General features: G+C 43.1%; 1 pseudogene; it reads left to right on the top strand.

Moving 5' to 3' along the window:
- The window catches only part of LOC134204358 (uncharacterized), a 17,666-nt pseudogene extending 15,157 nt beyond the window's left edge, over window positions 1–2,509 (top strand).
- Window positions 2,510–12,614: the final 10,105 nt, after the last annotated feature.

Below are 12,614 nucleotides of genomic sequence, written 5' to 3'. Positions count from 1 at the left end.
CTAGAAGTTACGTATTGCTCTTGCCTAGGATCCAATGAAAGGATCTAAATCAATGATGTAGTATTTTCAAAATGATGCAAGTGCATCAAAGCAATGATCATTTGACAAATAGGGAGCATTCATTCTGCTCTCTTTGATTTTGCATCAATGCAACGAATTGCAAAGGAACTTTTGAAGACTGAGTGGGTAGGTATAAAGATAGACGAGCAGAAAATGAAAGCAACTTTCATGTACTGCACAGGCCACTGCGATATTCCCTGTTAACAAAATAAATATACAAATGTTTCAATACCACTCATTCTTCTTCTTCTTCTTCTTCTTCTTATTGGCATTACATCCCCACACTGGGACAGAACCGCCTCGCAGCTTAGTGTTTATTAGCACTTCCACAGTTATTAACTGCGAGGTTTCTAAGCCAAGTTACCATTTTGCATTCTGTATACTGAAGGCTCACGATGATACTTTTATGCCAGGGAAGTCGAGACATCAATCCTGAAAATTGCCTAGACGGCACGGAATCGAACCCAGCCACCCTCAGCATGGTCTGCTTTGTAGCTGGGTCTTACCGACGGCTAAGGAGGGCCCCCAGACTCATATCTCTGCTAAACAATGATATAGTTCAAGTCAAAGTATCAAATGTACATAGGTTACTAAATGAGTAATTAATTTTATTGTTTTAGATAACGGTAAGACAATTTGTGTAGCGCACTCTACAGAAATCCTAAAACTTGCAGAGTAGCAACTCTATGGTTAACTAAAATCAAAACTTAGACCTACTTCGAAGAGTAAAACTTTACAGCCTTTTTTCTTCTTACCTACATTCAGATTTCATAATTTTGCCAACTGTGCATCCTCTTACGGCTGATTACGATCTGTCCCGCCATATGAATCACGGCGCATTGTTTTAATTCTTTCCTATTCTTCGAATGACCTTAGTTTGTAAACGATTCCTTAGCATCTACATCCTCCCTACACCCCACCAGCCCTGGATCCATCACATCAGCTGTCGAGCTACTGAATGGTGAAATGTAATCAACTTTATTTGTTCGCATATTTCCGTACTGCACGCCCATCCGACTCCGGCACCGTATCTTCATAGTTCCTTGATTTTACGAGCAAATTGCGCGTACAAAACACTCCTTGCTTCGTCGATGGACGGGCAGTGGGTAGCAGCGAGCGAGCAGCCAGGGTTTGTTGAATGAATTTCCATCCGGTGGCGGAAGCCGGTCCGGGTGGCGCGTAGTAGGATCAATCTACCTTTCGGCCGAAGAGACAGCAGCGGGGTACAATCCCATCAATTCTGCTTTAATTGATCTTTGTCGTCAAACATGTCTTCGGGTCTATGGGATTGCAGCAATGTATAACGAACGTCAATTTATGGGATCCTACTCTAACCCGTTCTCGGCGCTCTGCTTCTGGTCGTTTCCTGCACGATGATAGTGCGAGTGTAATGGCTTCAAAGTGTTGCACAGCTCAGGTGTTTGTCTTGTCGGTACCAGTAGACAACCAATCGGACGGTGTGGTATGTGGAATGCAAAAGAAAGCGGAGGGACGCACGGTTGTTTGAGTCGTTTAATGGGTGTGAAATAATTATAGAGTGGAACGAAACTTCAGCGATTGCACAATTTTGTAGTTCTGAGTTTGCGTTACATGTGTGTTCATCATTTGCTGGCATACGTCGCAAGCTCGTGGTCTTATACACTGAACTGTGACAGTGACTGAAGGATAATCAATTGAAGTCTAAAGTAATCAATCAGAGAAACATCCGTCTATAAAATATTGAACAGATTCTCTAAGCTACGTAAAGTATGACATACATACGAATGCATGCTCCTAGGTATCGAGTGTAAAAGGGCCATGTTTTCACTTCGAACGGACTCTAATCAGCATCCTCTGCTATCATAAATCCTATTTAGCTCCACTACATTGTTCACATAGTTTCCGACTTCGCTTTGCAATTGAAAATTCAAATGAAAGATAATATCATTAAATTCTGTCTGTTTTAATAATCGAATAATGTAAATCCTTCCCCGATCGCACACGCTCTTGAATTCACATTTGTTGTGGTAACGGTCCTGTTGTCGACGGTTGTATCCTTTCCACTGAACGGTAGCTCAGACTGGAATATATTCAGATTTTAGATGGACAAAATGATTTTTTATACGAAAGTGTGAAACAAATTGCCGTATTCGTCAAGTAACAATTAGGCATTACAAATAATGCAATCGTGCTATGAATCAGAAAGAGGATCATTTTGACTACAGTTCGGTGTCCACCAGCGACATAAATTTGGCCATACATATTGAATAAATGTCCTCCGTGCATCTCCACAGAAATAACCCCGTCGACAGCCCATCGAACTGCTACCGGCGCTGCAGCAAGTCAAACAGCAACCCTCAGCTCCCGGCGATATCCGAAAACAGTGCATTTCTACACAAAGGTGCCTATATGTTTGTGTATGTAGATTTAGATGTCGATACCAAAGGCGACATCCCAGTTATAACAGTCGGTAGGTGATCGGTCGGCGATGACAGGCTTTAACTACATATTCCGAAAACAGTCCCACCTCTAACTCACTGTGCAGTTCATATCTCGTCTATCTCTAGGCTCCACTCGGTAGGTATGTGTTTGCAGAAACAATGAACGGTAGGTTTTTTTTGGATTCTGGGTTGACACAGGAACGCTCGGTGACGCCATGAAACGGAGACAACGACGTCGGCGGGCGTCCGAAGGTGGCGATCAGCGAAAAGAAAGTTTTGCAACACGGATCGTCCGAACCGGACCGAACGGTGTTGGTGTAATTTGAATTTCAAATAGTGTTGTACAACTGGATGCCAGGCGATGGATGACCAGAGCGACATCCAATATCCATTTACGGGCTTTGTAACACCTCAAACCGAAGCGAACTTCGAGTAACTTTTCATTGATATCATTTCGAACGAATTGGTCGTTGCGGAGCGCATTGGTTTGAAGTTGCTTTAGTTCTATACCTACCATTCCACATCGCAGAATAATGACACAGCAGCAGTTTAATTTATATTTATTTTGTCGATTTTAATTGTTTGATCCGTGTTCGGATTAGTCAGGTCCCTCGTTTAACACGGAAGTTATGCCTACGTATGTTGACCGCAATTTACGGATCTGATCCGTTAGGTCAACATTCGGCCAAATCAATTATGTGAACATTTTTACTCGACCTACATAGTTGGACATTGGTAAAATGAAAAGTTAGCGCAATAAATATTTGTCACGACTTAATTAGGCTTCTCAACGCAAATCCAGCCCTACGTTCAAACAGAGTTGACACTAAAACGAATTATATGGATTGAAAATTTTGACATTATACGGTTTTCGATACAAGATCACATTCAATCTGAATCTATTGAATTTCAAATGCAATGCAACAACTCAGAAAAAAATTAAAATATCGCATGAATTTACAGAGCATATTCGATATTTTCCGTTTAAAATTCGGTAGAATTTTTCGAGCAAATTCGAAAAAAAAATCAGGAAGTTTTTCCTTTCTTATTTCCAATATTATATGTTTCTGACAACTTCCAAGCAAATAAAATCACTAGACTCAAATATCTGTAATTAAGCTCCCAGAAATTTCAATAAAATTCTTATTTGAATTCCTAACGTAAGATCTTTGGAGTGTTCATGGGAAATTCTTTCAAAGAAGAATTTCCAAACGAAATTCATTCGAATCCAAGAAAAAATTCAATCGTGCTTCTAGTTGGAATTCCAGAAGAAATTCATTCGAATTTTCAATTTATTCAAATTTCCAGAGGAAAATTATATTAATACATATCCAGAGAAATTTTTTTTCGAATATCCAGAGAAATTTTTTCTTCAAATATCCAGAGGAAATCCATTCGTATTTCCAGAGGAAATTTATTTGCATTTCCAAAGGAAATTCAATCGCATTTCCATAGGAAATTCATTCGCATTTCCAGAGGAAATTCATTCTTATTTCCAGAGGAAATTCTTTCGCATTTCCAGAGGAAATTCATTCGCATTTACAGAAGAAAATCATTTGCCTTTCCAGAGGAAATTCATTCGCATTTCCAGAGGACATTCGTTCGAATCTCCAGAGGAAATTCGTTCGAGTTTCCAGAGGAAATACATATGAATTTCCAGAGGAAATTCATTCAATTTCTAGAGGAAATTCATTTAAATTTCTAGAGGTAATTCATTCAATTTCCAGAGGTAATTCATTCAATTGTAGAATTCATTCGAATTTCAGAGGAAATTCGAAATTCATTCAATTTCTAGAAAATTCATTCGAATTTTAGAGGAAATTCGGGTACCTGGGCGGGCACCCTCCACGTAATTGTCCCTTACCGCGTCATGCTGGGCTCTGGCGTGGTGGACCTCTTTTCTAGAGCACCGTGGGACCAAAATGGAAAAACAAGTCAATTCTTCAATTAGTGGTAGTAGTGTGGCGACAACCCCTTCGCAAGAGGTGGGTTGTTCAGGTCTCCGCCCAGGAGGCCAGAAGCAATAGTCGGCAGCTCGGTGCGCAGCGCCAGCGTGGGTCACTTACCATCTCCCAGGCTACGCCGGTAGAGGTTATAGGCGGCCCATGGCTTGTGAAGGCGATGTCGTGGAGTGGAGTGGTGGAGTCGAGGTCTACCCAGACTGAGGCCCAAGGATTCGCGGACTCGGGCAAGGTCGAATCGACCGAGGGCGTGCCAGCGAAGATGGTGGTGCCAAAGTCTACCCAGACTGACTTGGGGGCAGCAGGGACAGCAGGAACAGCATGATGTCCAAGGGCTTGACGACCCCTCCCCCAGCTGTCTGCGAGTCAGGAGAACTGCCTAGGGCGTGGTGGGATTTAGCAGTGGGCTCTGCTAAAATCCCTCCCAAAAACCACAGAAAGTGCTTAAGCGGACTCTATCAAAGCGACTGTGTGCCGCTTCAAAGCACAAGCCCAGGGAGGGAGTGCCAATTGGCATGTGGAGTGTCCCTACTTCGGTAGGGTAGTGCGTGAGCTGCTTCGGCAGGGAGTGAGTGATCAGTTAGAGCTGGGGCAGGAGGGTCATAGCGAGTCGCCGCCGCTATGGTCACCTCGAAGCGCAGCAGAAGTCTGAGTATGGACTGCACATGCTAAGGTAAGAGTGTCGTGGCGTAGTATCGTTGATTAGTCCCCACCGCTATCGACACCTCGAGGCATGGCAGTGGAGTGTTAGAATAAGTTGTGGAGTGTACCTACTTCGGTAGGGTAGCGCGTGAGCTGCTTCGGCAGGGAGTGAGTGATCTGGTTGTGCTGAGGCAGGAGTGTCATAGCGTGTCTCCGCCGCTATTGTCACCACAAAGCGCAGCAGAAGTCTGAGTATGGACTGCACATGCTGAGGCAGGAGTCGAGGTATCCCATCGACACCTCGAGGCATTGCAGTGGAGTGTTAGAGTGAGCACCCGAAAAAGGGTCACATGGAGCGAATGGTCTTTGGAGAAGCTGCTTCGGCGGCAGGGTAGCAGTGGGTTGTACCCACACACCTACAGTTGTGCACATGTGGTGCATGGGGAGTGTCCCTGCTTCGGCAGGGTAGCGTATGGTCTGCTTCGGCAGTGGTGTGATTGATCTGCTCGTGCTGAGGCAGAGTGTCGTAGCGCAATATCTGTAGGCCCAGGCAGTTACCGCTATTGACACCTCGAGGCATGGCAGCGGAGCGTCCGGGAGAGCATCAAAGTAAGACTCAAATGGGTGAATGATGAGTTGCGAGCACCCAAGTCAGTCTCGCGTGGGACGAGTGCCTGTGTGAGCGATAATGAGTGAGTACGCTTAGTACTGCCGTCCCCAAGTAGTACTGCGAGGTAGTTCCTGGGGGAAACGATGGTGGAGCCCAAGGGAGTTTAGTCGGTATTACCGGTATGGTCGAGTCCGACACTCCAGTACACTTCCGTGTGGTAGTTTGGCAACTACAATGCACGTGTACTGGGTTAGTGTGTAAATGCATTCTCCCTTGTAAAAAAAAAAAAAAAAAAAAAGACTGAGGCTCAAGTATTCGCGGGCACGTCGGGGCTCACTGCTCCAACGGAGCCGACACAAAAACAGCAAGAAGTCTAGGGTAGGCGCCAATCGCTCCAGGGGCGATGCCCTGGTTATCAAGACGGACGAGGCTAAGCACTCGGACGTCTTGAAGGCGATGAGGAGCGACGTCAAGCTCGGTGAACTCGGTGCCGATGTACGTCGAATAAGACGTACCCGGATGGGCGAGATGATCCTCGAGCTGAAGCGGGGCGTTCGCAAAGGGCGCCGCCTACAAGAAGTTGGCGGAAAAAAGTCCTAGGCGAGACGGTCAAGGTGAGGGCACTCACGACGGAGGTGAATCTGAGGGTTAAAGACCTGGACGAGATCACCGAAGTCGAAGAGCTCGTCACGGCACTGCGGCGACAGTGTGAAGTGGAGACGCCCACCACAGCCGTTCGGCTACGGAAAGGTCCGGCAGGACGCAGGTAGCGATGGTTCGGCTATCTGCAGCGGACGTCTCCAAGGTAGTCAAGTTAGGGGAGCGTCAAGGTGGGATGGTCGGTATGCCCTGTGGGCATATACGAGCAACCGGAAGTTTGCTTCAAGTGCCTGGAACCGGGGGCACAAGCAATGGGACTGCAAAGGGCCTGACAGAACCAATCTCTGCCGACGCTGCGGATTGGAGGGACATAAGGCACAATGCTGCACGAACCTCCCAATTGTTTGATTTGTTCCAGCAAAGCTGTAAACAGCAAGCACCCCATGGGTGGTTCAGAAGTGCCAACGTTTAAGCGTGCTGCAAATTCACAGTGCAGGTAACGCTAAGGGTATGCGATAAGACACTTCTTCCTAACGAAACGAAACGAAACGAAATTTAAAATGCCTGTGTTGATTCGAAACGAAACGAATCGAAATATGTATTTACTTTCGAGACTTCGAAACGATACGACATCAACGTCATTTAATTCGAAATTTTTCGAAACGAAACGAAATTTTATTTGTTTTCCGCGGAATTTTTATTGAATTGATTTTACATTATGTACTCAATTCTGATTTTATTTTCTCAGTCATATAAATGCTTTGCGACCAATAGAATTATAGTAACATAAGAAGCAGTCTGTGATAAATCACCGTGTTCCCATTTACCATTGGTGATAAGGCAATACCCCAGCATTTGTGCCGCTTTCAAAGGAATTCATCGTGGAGTCTGATCAATTTATGTAAAACCTTATTTACCATAAGTAAAGACCTCTTATTATTACCTTATTTACCATAAGTCTTAAATTATGTGATTATCCTAAAGCATACTTCATGTTCATTTATCAGCGTGGTTTCACGGTATTGAGCTAAATCAAAACCAGAATATACGAATATACTATACGCAGATAGAGAATTGTTAATAGCAGACCTTAAAATATTCATCTTCATGAAGCAACTTCGGTCCGAATTTCCACAAACATCGCATGATTATTCAAAGCATAGAATGACATAGTCAGACGACTACTCCACCAACTCATTCATTCGACTGTAATTGAGTGTGCTTACTATGTGCAGAAAAAAACATAATTAGCATTGTTTATATTGATGTTTACCGTGCCTCGCGGATGAAAATCGAATTGAGTTCTATGTGATAAATTACTTTACTCATTTAAAACGTGCTTAAATTTCAGATAATTTATCAATTGGTAGAATGTGCATAAATATGACGTGTGATGTTCATACTAATATTCAACCGAATATTGACAGTCCAGAGCCGACTATGTATTTGTCGGTTCCTATCGCATACAAAAACTTGTAACAAAAGGATATCATTTTCTTCCAAATTCAACCTTTTTATAGGAGGCTCGGAGACCCACAGTCTTATATTTTTTTGGATTAGATGTTTAATTTTGATACACATAGTAAGGCTTGCCATTTGAGATATTGCGAAAAAAGATTCGGCTGCCGATGGGACTTGAACCCACACTATTCCATTAGGGGCTTTTGGACAGAATGTCGACAAAAGGTCGAAGGACAAAAGGTCGACGGACAAAAGGTCGACGAGACAAAAGGTCGATGGGACAAAAGGTCGAAGGGACAAAAGGTCGAGAGGACAAAACGTCGACGAGACAAAAGGTCGAAGAGACAAAAGGTCGAAGGGACAAAAAGTCGAATGGACAAAAGGTCGAATGGACAAAATTTAAAAATCTATAATTCTGTATACATGAAAAATACTAAATATACGACAAGTTTGAAAACATGTTTCTGAAAAACATTCTAGCATATTACATTTCAGAGATTTCTTCTTCTTTATTTCAAGGGCAGTTCTTTAACCAATTTACAGTGAATATTCAGCAGCCAGGGCGAGCATTGCATGATTTTGATTAATTCTCGGAACGAGAACTGAAAAAATAAATAATTGTTAGATCGTGCTCTTGTAACACGTGTCGCTTCGAGTGCATGTTGTACAGAAGGTAGCTAAATCCGGAAGGGTACGATGGGCAGGACATGTTGCAAGTCAGCATTTTGGTGTCAGCATTTTGAAGTTAGCAACATTGAGGCGCATCAGCAGAACCATGCGAACGATTTCAAAGACGATCATCGAACCTGTACCTACCGAGGCAGTGCAGACTCAGCATACTTGTAATATAGTTGAGTTAAGGATAATAAATCAGTTGGTTGTGAACAGAAGAAGGTAGTTAGACGTTTAAGATTTTTTAAAAGAACTCCGTGTTCTAGAATTATTAACTCGTGTATTGTGGCGTCAAATTGTTGATTCCAGTGGTTTTCTGTTTAGATGTTAACTAAATAAATGAATGAATGTGCTTATGCATATGGCATATTGGTGGTAGAGTTTTGTGTAGAAATTAGAAGTTGTGGGTTCAAGTCAAGATTGGGCCATCGTTCTCACGAACAGTCTGTAGGTCGGCTATCTGAATCGCTCAAAAAGGTATCTTATATTACATTTTCCTTGTGCTGAATTTGTTGAAAACATGGGCCAACCTGAACCTTATTTTGCCAAGTGTCACCCCCGATGACGGTACTTACATCATACTTTTCCTTTGTACTGTTTTAAATACTATGGCTTTTCATTTTTATTCAATTTTGTAATTTCGACCTTTTGTCCTTCGACCTTTTGTCATAGATTCCCATTAGGTACATGGAACGTATTACCAATTATATAACAGCTGTCTTGCGAGAAGTTGTTCCAAAACCAGCTAATAACGATGGGATATCAGTCAATTCCCCATATCCATCGAATCTGCTTTGGCAATAAAAAAGTAAAAATCTGACTTCCCTCAAAAGTCATTAATCAAGAAAAATATAGTCTTATATACAATCAACTCGTCGAACCAAGCTATTGTCTGTTTGTCCTTGTATATGTGTTTGATCATATGAGGCATGCACAAATTGCTGTCAAATTTTCATCTTCAACCGACTTCATTTGAGTGCAAGAAACAGCTGCTATGGACAATATGAGCTAGTCACGCCTTTACAGTCAATTCAGGATTAGGAGAGGAAAATTAGTTTGTACTCATTATTATAAGATTATAAGAGGAAGTCCGTGAGCGTCACGGGAAAGGAATCTTTGGTTTGTTGGAAACAGTAATTCATGTGAAGCTACCTTGGTAAACGACAAAATATTTATTGTAAACGAAGTTATTTTGAAATCTCGAAGACGAAAACCGTGTCTCAAATCAATCCTGTGCTTCGTTTAATAATAATGTTTTGTTTAGTGCCTTCTTAACTCTTAAGCGGTGCTTAGACATGCGCTTAAACCTGGTTTGAGACATAAGAGGTGAAGAAGTTGGCCTTTAGAAAAGAGGCGCTTTAAAAATACTTCACAAGGGCTTCAAGAATCCACGCCACGACTTTGCCTTTTTGATAAAGTAGTACTGATCTGATTCATATCTGATTACATTTACACTCTGAGCCTGACATTTGCTGACATCTCAAATATTGAGTCGGATCACTTTTGGAAAAAAAATGGGGTAGAATAGTTAAAGATATTTTTTTCTGTTGGAGATATCTAAAAAACGCCGAAGACATTTTTTAGAAGAAAACTAAATACGTATTTGTCGACTCAGAATGGGATTATGTAGTAGGTGTTAATAGAAAAATTTGTATTACATAAAGTTTTGAAAACAGCTTTATGATTTTGTTCAGCGGCGCAGCCAAAATTTTTGATAATACGCGACCGTACGAGACAGTATGGTTCAAGTCTAAATTTGTTTCGAAATTCCGCGGAATTCCGTTAAATTTCGTTATAAGCTAGTTTTTTCTAGCGAAATTTTTGTAATTTTACGAAACGAAACGAAATCAAGAAATCTGATTTCGCCATGCTCAAATTCCGCGAAATTCCGCGGAATTTCGTTTCGAACCACTTGAAACGAAATTTTTCGAAATACCGCATATGCTTAGGTAACGCAGCTGGCTTGCTCGCGCAATGCGTGGCCACATGCTTGCCACATGTGGTCTGGACACTACCCCGGACAACCTAGTTCGGAGGATGTGTAAAGATGAAGTTGGCTGGAACCCCGTTTTAGCGGCTATCGCCCATATCGTCTCGGAGCTACACAGAACGTGGCGCGTGGACTCAAGGATGTCTAGTTCAGGCGCAAATAAGAGGTGGTCCTAGGGATCGGAGTCGGCTTCATGAGTCATACCGGTGGTCATGCTCTGTGGTTGAACTCGACCGCGTCGGCAAGTCCCTCTGTGTGTTGGCGAATAGACCCTGTCGCAAAGAGGTCAATTTGGGGTGCACGCGGCATCATCATTCTTGATACCAGTCGTGCAGAGGGAAGCAGGCGCGAAGTCGACCCTTCTCACCTTCCGAGGACATAGGGCGTTTAGCGGTTCGGGGATGTAGTCCTGCCTCCCTCGTTTGCTGTTGGAGGTGGTCCCTAACCCCGCACTTCCCGGACAACCCAGGATGTCTGTTGAGCAGATTCCCCCTCCATTGCTTAGGAAAAAAAAAGAGTTGCAGCAACCAAATCAGTCAGATTTGTGCTACTAGGGAAAGGTGATCCCTCTGTACATGTCACATTTTAGTCTGTGCCCTTTCTTATAGATTGGACATATGAGGCCATCCAACCAGCTGGCAGGCAGTTCTTAATCCTCCCATATTTTCTGGATAATATAGTGGATCAATTGATGCAGCTGCTCACTTCCATGTTTGAGAAGCTCGACCGGGAACTCATCCTTCCCAGCAGCTTTACTATTTTTCACCTTCTTTACCTCGTCCAGCGTTGGTGGTTCCACAGCCGGTTCATCGCCGACTTTGTCCATCCTGCTCCTTAATACACCTTCGTTTTCACCGTTCAACAAATTTTCGAAGTGCACCTGGCTGCCACCATAGTCTTGTCTGTCAGAAAATAAGAAATAACAAATAACAGTTGCGTAAAACCTCCGCATATCGATTCTATCCATGTTCTCCTGCGCTTGAGCTATAACACACTTTTCGTGTTGCCTTTTTTTCTGTGGTGGATTCATTTCACTTCTGCCCTTGCTACACTGTACCGCTCCCTGTTGGAACGGGTACGAGCCAATAGCTTTCGACTCCTAGTAGCATTCTTCTCGTCCGTCTCTCGCTGGCACTCCTCATCAAACCAACCACTTCGTTGACGTCGCTGTGTAGTCGAAGTGCATTTTCCCACAATCTGTAGTTTGGTGACACGATGCAGCATGGTGTGCACAGTTTTGCTCGCTGGTATTTGGTCCCCCCATCACAGTCCCTGGCTGGTATTTGGACGATGATCAGCTGCCCTAACATGGGGAACAGATGCTTTTGTGAGCCAATGTAGGGTATCAATAACATAATTAGGTATAATTGTGATTTTCTCATGTTCAGGGTTCGGCTAAAAAACCTTATTTATCAAACTAGGTTTTCAGCCAAATTACTAGATCGGCTGAACAAAATTTTCGACGGTACGTTCAATCGGGTCAAATAATAACGAATTCGGCAAAATAACTTTCAACCTAGTCGACTTCGGCAAAATGGTTTATGGTCGAATGACTTTAAGCAAAACGGCCGTTAACTCTGAACCGACCAGACTCGAGGGCCCCTGGCTAGACAGGAGGTTTACGCAGCCTTATGTAAAACTAATAATTTTGAACGACATAGGAAATAATACGACTCGATACAATCCCGAAAGTTCATCCAGGAATTCCTCCGAAAGTTCCCCCAGCAATTCCTCCGGAAGTTCCCCCAGGAATTCCTCCGGAAATTCCCCCAGGAATTCCTCCAGGAATTCTTCCGGCAGTTCCTCCAGGAATTCCTCCGGAAGTTCCTCCAGGAGTTCCTCCAAGCAGAGGCGCAGTCATGTTCTGAAGCATGGGTAGGACAAAACCAGCTTCAGCGGGTTGCGTGAAACGCTGTTTCCTTAAGCCGCTACACCATACTACAATAAACTACCAAACCGACAATCCCCTCACCCTCCCACCTTTTTGCATTTGCTATTTTAGTCCATCAATGTACAATATACAGATTGCTTTCAATAATTAAAATTATTTTTATTAAACGTTAAACATATCAACAAATTCAACAAAAGTTAAACAACTCCAAACAGCAATGTTCGCTGCTCATTATTAATAAAATCCTTCATAACTTCATCTTCAGAAACTTGTAAAGCTAGAGCAGAGTACAAATTAATAATCATAC

Source organism: Armigeres subalbatus, unplaced genomic scaffold (assembly GCF_024139115.2).
Source record: "Armigeres subalbatus isolate Guangzhou_Male unplaced genomic scaffold, GZ_Asu_2 Contig541, whole genome shotgun sequence".
Taxonomy (NCBI): Eukaryota; Metazoa; Arthropoda; class Insecta; order Diptera; family Culicidae; genus Armigeres; species Armigeres subalbatus.
Note: the sequence above shows the minus strand (reverse complement) of the source record. Positions and strands in the feature narration are given on the sequence as shown.